Source organism: Macaca fascicularis, chromosome 5 (assembly GCF_037993035.2).
Source record: "Macaca fascicularis isolate 582-1 chromosome 5, T2T-MFA8v1.1".
NCBI classification, from domain to species: domain Eukaryota; kingdom Metazoa; phylum Chordata; class Mammalia; order Primates; family Cercopithecidae; genus Macaca; species Macaca fascicularis.
This window is the reverse complement of record NC_088379.1, coordinates 134809020-134821663: the sequence shown is the minus strand read 5'-3', so window position 1 is coordinate 134821663 and position 12644 is coordinate 134809020. Positions and strand designations below refer to the sequence as shown.

General features: G+C 35.9%; 1 long non-coding RNA gene across 2 annotated transcripts; it reads right to left on the bottom strand.

Annotated features, from left to right (window-relative positions):
- Positions 1–3066: 3066 nt before the first annotated feature.
- Positions 3067–10113, bottom strand: LOC135970816 (uncharacterized). Of its 2 annotated transcripts, XR_010586666.1 has the most exons (3): positions 10017–10113; positions 5489–5792; positions 3067–3566 (listed from the first exon to the last, which is right to left on the bottom strand). It is a non-coding gene; the product is annotated as an uncharacterized lncRNA (long non-coding RNA). The 2 variants fall into 2 exon arrangements; XR_010586665.1 differs by lacking the exon at positions 3067–3566 and having other exon boundaries at positions 4835–5792.
- Positions 10114–12644: the final 2531 nt, after the last annotated feature.

Genomic DNA, 12644 nt, shown 5'->3' with positions numbered 1-12644 from the left:
TTAAGAAAATATCCCAAAATTTAGTGGCTTGGAATAACTACCTTCCAATATATTTTATAATTTTGTGAAGTAGCAATTAATACAGGTTCATTCTGGACAATTATTAACTCCACATAACATGACAGGAATACTTGGTAGAAGCCATAGATAGCTGGGTTGTCTGCTGGATCCAAGACAGCTTTACTCCCGTGTTTGGGATCTTGGCAGAGCTGGATTCTACTGGGCTCACTATTTTATTTTGTAATCTCAGGGCTTCTCCACCACACAGTTTATTCAGGAGGATAGTTGGACTCACACTACAGCTTAGGGCTTTAAGATCAAGGGCCATAAGAGACAGAAAGTGGATTCTATTAGCCTCTTAAGGCTGTGGCCCAGAAAGTGGCATGGAATTATTGCAGCTATATTCATAAGTCACTCACAGAGCCCACCAAGATTCAGGTGAAAAGGAACTTGAACTCTTCTCTCAATTGAATGAATATTAAACCTTTGTCATCATTATTAATCTACTGCATAATTCAATCTAAAATTGGAATAGTGCAGTCTATTTAATTTGTAACGATTAGTTTTATATGTATAGTATTTTAATGTTTTATTATTCCATTCTACAATAACTGATTGAAAGAAGCTCATCTATAAAAACAAATCTGTTCTTATTTAGCTTCTTAACTATCCTAACTCAGGCAATGCATAATCTTCTAAAAAGTGTTCGCTTTTTCTTTAAAAAATACCTAAGCATTTCTGTGGATGAAAGTTGACACGTCTGTAATTCTTTGTTTGGATTTTGAGTTGCATAGGGAAGAATAAGGCACATTTTCTTTTGTCAGGTAAAAGCTGCAGAATATGAATTATGTTGATTCATAATAGACATGTCATTTCTAACCTTCCAGTCTTTGCAGTCTGAAAAACACATTCCACTAGTCATAAACATCCTCTTAACTGTACATATGCTGCACCTTAACCTTGTATCTCCTCCAGGTAATTTTCCATGCTGATTTGTTCTGGTTTGACATCTCCTTTGTGTGCCAGGATTTAAGTTAACCTTTTATACTTTTATAATAGATGCCATATACGCTGTAGTCAGGGATTTGGTTAATTGCTTCTCTGATGGAGAGACCATCTTCAGTTGCAGAGGATTTAAAAAGATTCAGGAAATCAACGATAGGTAAATTACAAGGGGATCAGAGTCTTCCCTGCTAGAAAAAAAACGATAAATGTTAAAAGTTTGATCTGATCCTCATGCTCATGCATATTTCTAAAGTAAGATTTGTCAACGGCAAATGCAAAGTAGCTCAAATTTGATATTAGTGACTTTGTCTGTTTTATATGCCGAAGCCCTAAAGCAGCAGAACTGACTGCCAAGTATTGATGTAAGCGTATTGACAAAACAGAAGGCTTCACAGTGAGGACATTCTCTCATAAGGCTCCACACAGTGACTCTGTAATTACAGCTTCAGTCTCTGCATATCACATCTCTGGTCCACTGGCCTGTTGGACTTGATTTCACCTCTCACCCCCTTCTAACAATGAACAACAATCAAAAAAAATGACAGAGGGAGGAAAATGACCCAAGTAACTACTATAGCTAATAACAAATTACCTAAAACAAATATTCTTTCTGAGATGTGGAAATTAAGGTTTATCAAAGATTCAGAAATAATAGACACCCTGTGCAAAGTATCTTTTGCTAAATTCCACTTTAGTAGTGTGTACAACTCTGCTGTGAGTTCTTAGAAAATAACATACTACAGAGGGAATCTCCTCTCAATAATGCATTAGAAAAAATAAAACTTGTTCCTAAATGAACTGTGAATTATTTCACACCAGAAGAAATACTGATCATCATAATAGATTCACGGTTTTTATGACCTGCTGAAGAGGCTTAAATCAACACTGAGATTTTTGTCATATATATGTAACCAGTATACATGCCCTGTAGGAGATGGTGTTGGTAACATAGAATAGTGCTCTCTGTGGTAAAGTCTAATTGTCCTGTGGGCTGATCTAGACAACCATTTGAGATACAAGCAGGAAACATCAGCACTTCTAATTACAATTATTTTTAATTTATACTTTTAAAGTTTTGTGTATGTTTCATAATATAAATAGTATTTTTATATTTTTATAGAATTGTACATACACAAATTATAAAGTAAATTGTAAATATATATATGATGGAAGGGCATGCTCAAAATGTTTTTAACCCATGTGGTGCATGATGTAAATTGGTGAACACTAGTCTCTAATAGTGAAATTATTCACAGGGTAATCATGCTTTTCTGATATTAGCAAGAATACCATAAGGAGTAGTAGAATAGTAAGAATGCAATCTTTGAAAATTAGCCAGTCTAGAATAAGAATTCCATTTACATCTTTTTAAAGAAAATATGGTCTTAAACTTGTTGTAATATATCTAAAAATCAAGATAATAATAAACCTCACAGAGATGTTGTCAGGATAAAATAAAACCAAACAAATGGTATTACTTAGTACAATGATTAATATACACAAGCACTCCATAAATGTTAGTTCTGCTCTACCCCTTCCCTCTCCTAGTTTCCTTTGACCTTTGTGTGTTATTTTGTATTTATGGCTATGTTCTGTGTTACAAGGCTCCATACAGTGGAGCATTAATCTCCCCCACTACTAAATATAGATATCCTGTAGGTTTATTTTGTTAGTTGTTTTATATGTAATTTAACCTTTATTTAAACAGAAATAGATTATGCCAAGAAAATCTTTTAATATTTTAAGGCAACTAATGTTGGATGGAGTAGAAAAATGGTATTATTTTTCTCTTGACTGTCATTTCTTTCTTAACTCTCTCTTGTTTCCACTCAACCACATTCCCCTTTCCACCTAATAGACTAGTTCCACTCCACCTGGAAAGAAAGGTACAATACTAGACCTCATTCATCATCATTTCTCAGTTTTGCTCTCTTTCTGGTGGGAAACTCCTGCCTTGCTCCACTTCTCACCTTGGGACAAGGTTCAGATTGGCTTAAGCTCCAAACCTGTCTCTGACTGGAGCAGAATTTTTTTCTCAATCACTCCACCTCAAATCTTCCCTTGAAAACGTCACCTTTTTATATTAAAAAAATCAAACAAAACCCCTCTTTTAACATGGGATTGTGTTTTCCACTTATTTCATTTTATTTATCCTCATGATTTGATTCTTTCACTTATCTGCCCACCCAAACAACCCCTTGCAAACACACACAAACTAGTAGCAATAACAAACATGAAGGCTCAGTTTTAGCCTATGCCCCAAAGATTTAAATATGAGCAGCAGCATAAAACTATTTTCTTTCCTTCATGCTGCTGAGTTATCATCTCATTATTATTGCTTGAGAAACAAACATGCGAGCCCTACAGCAAGACATATAACAAGTAAGAAAGCATAATCAATGAGATTCGAACATGTACTTTATCAAATTATAATAGAAAATCCAAATGGAGAATATAAGACAGGGAAATACACCAAGGCATGCTGCAAATAAAACCTGAGAGGATGGAGATCCAAGAAATGGACACCTTTTGATTCTTATCCAGGAAAAAAGTTTTGTTATCTGTGAAGATAAGAAAACAAAATCAATCATCTCCAAAATGGTAGATGTTGTAAGGTCCTATGGATGAAGCCATAATTAGCTAATTTATTATTCTAAAATATATTTATCTCATTGGGGATAGCCAAGTAATTGATTCAAGTTAATAGTTTCTATTTTCAATGCCTCTTTTTTATGTGTCTTTACATAAAGCCATATTAAATAGCAGAAATAAAATAATTATCCAAATAATTTATGGATAAAAATCCTTCATTGATGCGCACTAAATTAGGAGGATTGAATGATCCAATTTTGGCTATACGTATTGGTAAGGTCCACCGCAACCTGATAATATTTTACCTTGTGTAATTTCGTAGCTAAATACAAGACTGCTTAACCTTCTCCAGTGTCTGAATTTTAACAAGTGGGTATGGTCCAGTGCTGGAAATGAGAAAATACAATGATCTATGCAGAATTTCACATAGGTAGGAAAATAAGGGGTAAATCCTTATGCAGTTTTTTCTCTGTCACTTAGGTCTAGCTGTCTGAAACACATATTTAGCCTCATCAGAGATAATGATAATAAAAGAAGACCACCACAATGTGTTCAATTCTAATGGCATAAGTTTGGAGCTGTTCTCATACCATAAATCTACCATTATAGTGTAGCTTGGTGATTAAGACTGCAGGCTCTGGAGATAGACTGTGGGCCTTGCTAGCTCTGTGACATAATGAAACTATTTAACTTCTCTCAGGAGTTTGTATGGAGTTTAAGTGGATTATTACAGTGGAACACTTAGAACAGTGTCATCTATGTTCAGAAAACTGCTATTCTTTTTATACTATCTTGTACTAAAGATGACACTATTTATAGGACTATTCTGTTTAAAATTCCAGAAGCTACAACATCCCAGGACTGATGCCCTGACATTGATGTGATGGATTCAAAATAAACATTAGGTTACAAGTACATTGAATTTAGATAATCAGGCATAGGGTGGTGAGAATTTCCAAAATAGTCTTAGGATCTGAAGAAATTAGAAGATAACACTTTAAAATCAGGTTAACATCGTTAGAAATCATCACTCAATAAAAAGATTTGTAATATTATAATAGGATGATGATATATCTATGCCTACACTAGGATAACTGAGATGCTTCAAAGAAATAGTCATGATCTATAGAATATAGGTGCACCAAGGTGAGCTATGAAGTGATTAGTTATAATCTCCTTAAAACAGAAAGTTTCTATAATGTACAAAATACAGAAGAAAGAAGACCAAGCAAAATAATTTTTCAGTTTACTTTGCACTTGTTCCAGTGAGAAGGGTTCCCTGAGCATCAGGTAGGAATATTCCCAAGAACTTAGCCATTTTATCTCCATTTTTTGTGATTAAGATTATTCCACTATCTTTATTCCGTATAATCATGCATATACACCAATAAATCCATCTAGGAGGTTGTGAAATAATCTTTTCGAAATGTCCATTTAATCCTGACATTGTTCCTCTTAAATTGTTTACTATGTCCCCAAATTGATGATTTCAAAAATGAGGATCACACATTCCTCAGGGACAGAAAAGAGAAGAAAAAAGAAAGTGGGATGAGTAGGGAAAAAAGAGGATGAGAATCAGGATTGACCAACAGCACTACAACATTGGAAGATGAGACAAAGCAAGACCAGCAGGGGAGGTGAAGAAGGAGAAACCAGGGAGGAAAAAGAAAAAGGATGTTCTGTCCTTGAAGCCAAAATAAGAAAGAGTATTAAAGAGAAGGGGTGGGTAAATATGCCTCCTTCTGCTGAGAGTTTGAATGGGATAAGAGTAGTGACATGGCTACTCGTTTTGACACATGGAGATTGTTATGACGTCAAGAGTAGGATGAAGGGATTTGAGTAGATAAGAAAAGAATGAGAGAAGAAACAGTAGAAATGGCTGTAGACATACGAAAAAGCGTAGTGGAGAGAACGGAGAGTAGGCTGGGCGCGGTGGCTCATGCCTGTAATCCCAGCACTTTCGGAGGCCGAGGCGGGTGGATCATCTGAGATCAGGAGTTTGAGACCAGTTTGGCCAACATGATGAAACCCAGTCTCTACTAAAAATACAAAAATTAGATGGGCATGATGGTGGGCATCTGTAATCCCAGCTAGTCGGGAGGTTGAGGCAGAGAATTGTTTGAACCCAGGAGGGAGAGGTTGCAGTGAGTCGAGATGGCACCTTTGCACTCCAGCCTGGGTGACAGAGGGAGACTCTGAAAGAAAAAGAAAGAAAAAGAAAAAGAAAAGAAATGGGTGAGTAACTGAAGAAGTACATGGGTCAAAGGAGGTTATTTTGAAATCAATTCTAAGCTCTATGGATTTTTGTTTTCTTCACTACTCAATACCCAATGCCTAGTACAATGTGTGGCACATTCAGTTGCAAATGATGGGTAAAATCCAGAGCAGGGAGAAATTTATACCTAGAGAGCTGAGCAACCCCTCTCCACAGCCATACCCACCATCACGCAGGGACCTCTTGCCTTGAATGAGTGCCATGCCATTCCACAGGTACAGAACCCCGAGAGTACAGGGTAGCCTAATTCTTTTCTTCAACTAGCTAGTTCTACTTACTTTTGATTGCACTTTGTTTCACCCCCTCAGGGAAGCTTCTCCAGATCCCTATTCAGATTTGGAATTATCTTCTTTTCACACCACTATCATTGTTATTTTTATTTGGCTGTCTTTCTAACTAGTCAATAAGCTCCTTGACGGTGGAGACTATGCCCTGTTTGATTTTTCATCTTAGTGTCTGGCACAATGTCTGGTATAAATCAGACATCAATACACGTTTGATGAATAAATAAAAAATGACATTCCTACTGGGAATACAACGTGCTTTTCAGTCAGCACAGATATTCTACTTTTCTTGGTATTTCTTTTCTATTTCTCATTACACAGTAATCCATGACTGTATATTCATATTCAGGTTTATTAGTTTCTTGTGAGTTGGTAAGCAAGATCCAATTCCTTATAGCCTTTTAAAATAACTAATTTGCTTTTTGTGATTATACCAATTTAGGAAGTAGGACCTTAATCCTTAGAGGCAGAGGGCTAGTTGCCGTCCCTCTGCATCAACTTAACCAGCGTAAATAAGAAAAGAAATAATTATGATGTCATCTTACAAGTATTGTGCAATAATTGTTTCTATTTTCTTATGAGTGACTTGAACCCTTAGAATTAAAATATTAAATTACATTTTGATTACATTGCATATTGTCCCATAGTCTTCCTTTTAGCTACCATAAAAAGAACCAAACAATGAGACAATAGGCACTGTCACAATTTTTACAACTATCTTTTTATTTAATGTCCAGATTAGACTTTTCCTAATTGAATAATAATAAAAAGCCTTTGATGATGAATTCTCATCTCTAATCTTTATTGTTATAGAAATTGTCACTAAATGAATTAACTATAATTTCTTTTAACCTTTATTCTAATATCCCATAGCTTCAAGAAGCTTCCCTGTTTTGAAATATTAATGGTTTTGGTAACTATATTTCTCCAGTCTTTCATTTCTATTAATATTCAACATGAAGTGGGATGCCTTTAAATACCAGTAACTGTCCCAGTTCATCCATAATTCATAAATCCCTTTTTAACATGTAATTCATAGATATTGGTATTGCCCACTGACTCTGGAATTAAAGTGAGATAGAACAGCAGCAAGCATCACTGGAAAAATAACTGTCAGTTTCTGCAACCTTATAAAAATCAGCTGGTTAGTTGAAGTTCATATTAACTCCGTGTCAAGGAGGAAAAGCTATTAGAGGCACCCCATGGATCCAAATTGTATTTTATTTATTTTATTTACATTTTAACAACATTTGATTAGATAAAGCTCTTAAAAAATACTGTATCATTTGCAAGATGAGTTGCTGAATCTTAACAAGGAAGTAGTACTAACCATGACAAATCCCATTCTCAAAAATGAATTTTAAAAATATTTACAACTGCCAGTCAAAAAGTATGGATGTGTTTGTAGAAATAAGACTATATTTTAAAGTGGAGAAACAATGCATGAGTGAAATGTTATGCCTTCTATTGAATTAATCAATGAAGAGTGAAAAAGAGAACAGAGAAGTATCCATTTAAGGGCTAAGATGTTTTAAAAAGCTTTATTTAATTATGCTAATAATGAACAAAGCTTTATCACAACGTATATTTTAAAAATATTTTACTACTAGAGATGCCTCAGATAATTTCATCTGCTACCTTCTATATTGCACAACACAATGGCCCCAGGTCCTAATGCAGAGCTACAAAATCCCTTGGAATTTTATGGGTGAAGGGAGCATCTTATTTTTTTTTAATGAAGCAACTCTTGATGGGCTCCTGGATGGTTTCAGGATAGAGATCTGTCACCAGTAAGACCAAGCCATGATTAGAAGCTTAGAACTTTTAACCCCACCCGCATCTTCCAGGAAGGGAAGAGGAGCTGGAGATTGAGTTGATAATCAATCATGTCTACATAATGACAAAAACCACTAAAAGATGGTTTGGGAAACTTTCAGGTTTGTGAACACATCCATGTGCTGAGAGGGTGGTGCACTACAACCTCATTGGGAGAGGGGTTCCTGCACGTAGGACCTTCCCAGACTTTGCCCGGTGTGGCTCCTCATCTGGCTATTCTTCTGGATCCTTTGTAATACCCTGTATAATAAACTGGTAAATGTAAGCAAGTGTTTCCATGAGTTCTGTGAGCCATTCTAGCAAATGATCAACCTGAGGAGTAGGTTGTGAGAACCTCTCATTCATAGCCAGATGATCAGATAAATTGGTGACAACCCGGACTTGTAACTTGTGTCTGAAGTAGGGTGCAGCTTTGAGGAACTGAGCCCTTAACCTGTGGAGTCTGTACAAAGTCCAGGTAGATAGTGTCAGGAGGGAATTGAGTTACAGGGCCTCCAGCTGGTTTTGGAGAGTTGGTTGGTATGGAACTACTCCTCACCACCTCCCTGCTCACCCCCACCCGGCCACATCTGGCATCAGAAGTAAAATGTTCTGGAAGTATAGAATACTGTGAGAACACAGAAGATAACAGCAATTCTTTTTTCTATACAGTTATTGACTATCTATATTCTACTGTGCTTACCCTTCTCACAATGACCACCACGCTGCCCAACAGGAAACCACGGTAACGTTTAAATTTGAGCTCCAGCATCACCTCCTGTTTGAAGGCAGTTTTACGATTTGCTGCTGTCCCCACAAGAGAGCTATGCAGCCCCTCCTCTGTTGGTCCTCTATACTCTGTTCAAACTCTATCTAGGTGTTTTCACCACTGCCCCATCCTGAATTTGTTTACCTTTCTGTCTTGGTCAGCTAAGTGGGAATTTCTTAACAGCAAAGATGACTCTTTTATATTGAAATAGGGGAATTTGGGAGAGAATGTTAATTTTTAAATTAAGAGATGGATTTAGATTAATCAGGTTGATTTTGATAATGAAAAGGGAAGTGCAAAATCTATAAGAATGCTATCTCTGAAAACTAAAGTTCCAACAGAGTTACAGCCACAATATACAATTATATCCAAGTTATATAGAATAAAATATATTGATTTAAGTTCTATAAATATAAAATTATTGGCTGAATTTTTGACATAGAATCAGGTTACATTAAAAACATATATACCAGACATATCCCAAAGTAATCTTAAGGTTTCAGTCTGAATTTCAAGAATGGATTTTTTCCTTAGATTCTGTCATACAGGTAACATTAACAAATAACCTAGTAATTAACTCATCAAATTGTGAATAATTGAAAGTTGTATGACTTAAGAAACTGACCAAAAGTGGTAGAAAAAAAATTTATCAAACTGAAACCTCAACTAATGGTTTACAATGTATGCTCTGTATACCTATAAAAAATGTACAAATGTTTTGAATATTTTAGCAATGATCTTCTCTTCCCCATCCCGAGCCTGCGCTCTTATTAATACATATTGAGGTTAAATCAGATCATAAATACCGAAGTCCTTGAACATAATTGATAGGACAGCACTGAAGTAATGTTCACCCAGTACAAAATATCTGGTCTAGTAGAGAGCATTGAAAGAATAATAATGACATGCCTATATCACGGAAAGGAAGAGAGCCAAAATTAGGTAACTGAGAAGAGATCAAAATCAATATTGAAATTTACCCTTAAGAAATGTGGCATAAAGGTGAGGGGAAACCTTGCCACAATTTGCAGCATCACTTGTCACATACACACACACTACTGAATTTGTGTATTTATGACTTATATAGATGTTTTTCAAAACCATATGAACAATTTAATGTAGTCAAAGAAAAGCCAGATGCCCACCCATTGAGAGGCTTCACAGAGTGACATTAACTTGGAAATTTTACCATGTCCAGAGGTTGACTTTGAGTTTTGCTGAAACTAGAGCTCCAGTGTCCCTAAAGCTGAGTTTATCTCTTGAAAATTATACTCACACATGACAGAAGATAGATGGAACGCTAGGGGACCTCAACTGCTAGACCTGTGTACACAACTTTCAGGTAGTCTTCTCTTAGGAGTACATCTTGAAAAGAAAGAATCAAAATAAAGTTAGTTACGTAATTCAGATGTTCTGATACATTATCCTCTGTGACATGTAAAGATATGTGATATGTGATGTGCTTACTCTTCTCACAATGACTACCACATGAGCTGTCAATTGGCACATCTGGCCCCATTACAATGATATGCAAGTGGACACAATAACTCATTAATAAAATAGGTGTTTTTCTCTCTCTGCTCCAGTATTTATTTTTGCCCTTTTCCCTCTTTGAGTAAGACTTATCTCTAACATGAGAACCATTCTGCCTCTGCTCTTAATCAATCTGAGTTTTCCTCTTCCAAGTTTTTGGAGAAAAGAGGGTGGCGGGCAGGAAGTGGAACTTACCATCACACATGTTCCACCTATGTTTCACGACGTTCCTTACCCTTAAGTCAGGCCACTTTCAGATTCATGATTGGTGTTGGTATGTAGAAACAGAGGGAAATTTTGCAGTCTCCTCCACAGCATTTTGGGAACCTCTACATTTCCACTGTTATTGCCAAAGATAGTCTGAACATCTTTACATATGACATTGATCTGATTAGTTTTCTGTATTTTTAAAATATCATTACCAGGGGCAGGAGAAATGGGAAGTTGTTGTTTAATGGGTACAGAGTTTCTGTTTGAAATCATGAAAAATTCTGGAAGTGGAGAGTGGTACTGGTTTTACAAAATTGTGAATATACTTATTTAATGTCACTAAATTGTACATTTAAAAATGATTGAAAGGTCTGTTGGACAAGAGGTTGTTGTAAAAAGAAAAAACTTGGTAATGATTGCAAGGCACACACATACACACATACACAAACACACACACACACACAATGTAAATGGTTTGTTGCCAGCCCAGATTGGTTCCACTAAAGTATCTTCTGGCCAGATGTGGTGGCTCACACCTGTAATCCCATTGCTTTGGGAGTCCAAGTCAGGAGGATCACTAAGGCCAGGAGTTTGAGACCAGGCTGGGCAACATAGCGAGACCCCCATCTCTACAAACAATTTTTGTCAAACTCTGTCACTCAGGCTGGAGTGTAGTGGTGTGATCATGGCTCATTGTAGCCTCGATCCCCTGGGTCAAGCAGTCATCCCACCTCAGCCCCCCAAGTAGCCAGGAGCACAGGCACACAACTTATTATGGCATAATACCATACATATACAGTACTATAAGGCCAATGCTGCCAGCAGAATCAAAACCTCAAACAGGTAAAAAATGAGACAAAACATTTACAATAAAATCCATATTCTGGGCTTAGTTCTGTGTTTTTCAAAGTGACCCTGAGGGTCACTATGAGACTTGTTCTTCATGAGCAAAAGGTATTATTATCCGTCCTTTCAGACCTAGGTTTAGGAGTATGAAAAGTAAGTAATGACTTGATACTTTTCATGAAGCTTCTGCAACTCTTCCCCAAAGATACTGATAATGACTTCTTGTCCAAAGAAATCTAGGAAACATTTCTTCAATTCCTGTGAAAGTAGTTCTACATTATTTTAGAGATGTACTCATGCACCTGGCCTAGTTGGCAAGTGGACACACAGTGCCCTCCAGCTCTCCGAAGCAAATCAAAGGCTTAAATGACAGTGGTAGCCAAAACACTCCTTTGGACTCTACAGATTTTCTAGCACTATATCACAATTGCAGTAATAAATAGATTTCATCGGCACAGATGCAGTGTATTACACTCAAATTATATGCAAAAAAAGTATAACATAACTTTACAGTAAGTTGCTTCAAAATATATATAAACTTATATGTATTTTCTGTTGTCAATTTGGTTTCTTTGGGGAAAGTCACAGTCTATAGAAAATTTTCATTCTATCTATGACATCAAATGAAATCAATTTAGATTTTCTGAATGTTCCATGTAATTGGCTAAAAATAGATTTGTGCAAACCTAGATCCAGATTCTGGCCACTCCATTGACTTGCTATGTGAATTTGGAAGCATTACTTCCCGTTTCTAAGTCTCAGCATCTTGCTCTGCAAAATGGAAGGAATGATAACACCCACTTTGTAGATTTATTAAAGGATGTAATCCACATCAACCATCTTAGTGTCAGGCATATAGAATATGCTCAGGAAATTTAATTTAGTTTTATTATTGATAAATATCTCAAGTACATTTTAGCAATTACAATTTGTAAGAGAATCTTGTCTCCCCTAAACAATTTTTATTTTTACTGTCGCTGTTTATTGATTTTTATCTGCTTGTTTTTTTCTTTTTGGAGACATGGCAGGGTCACACATATTTCAGGTAGGTAATTTCCACATAAGTTGCTTTGGAGAACAAAAGAATTGTTAAAATAATTGATAAAAGTTACTTTGACACATAGGTTTACCCTTTAGACTAAAATAAATGAAGAAAGTTCAAAGCTATTAGTGTCTTTGCAGTAAGATAAATAATTCATAATTGTCAGTATAAAAACAAACATTTTGAAACATTCTAAAGTTATATTTATAACATCAACAGTAAATTTCTTTCTTCTAACCATATTTTCCCTGTGAAACATTTGATTTTCAGTCA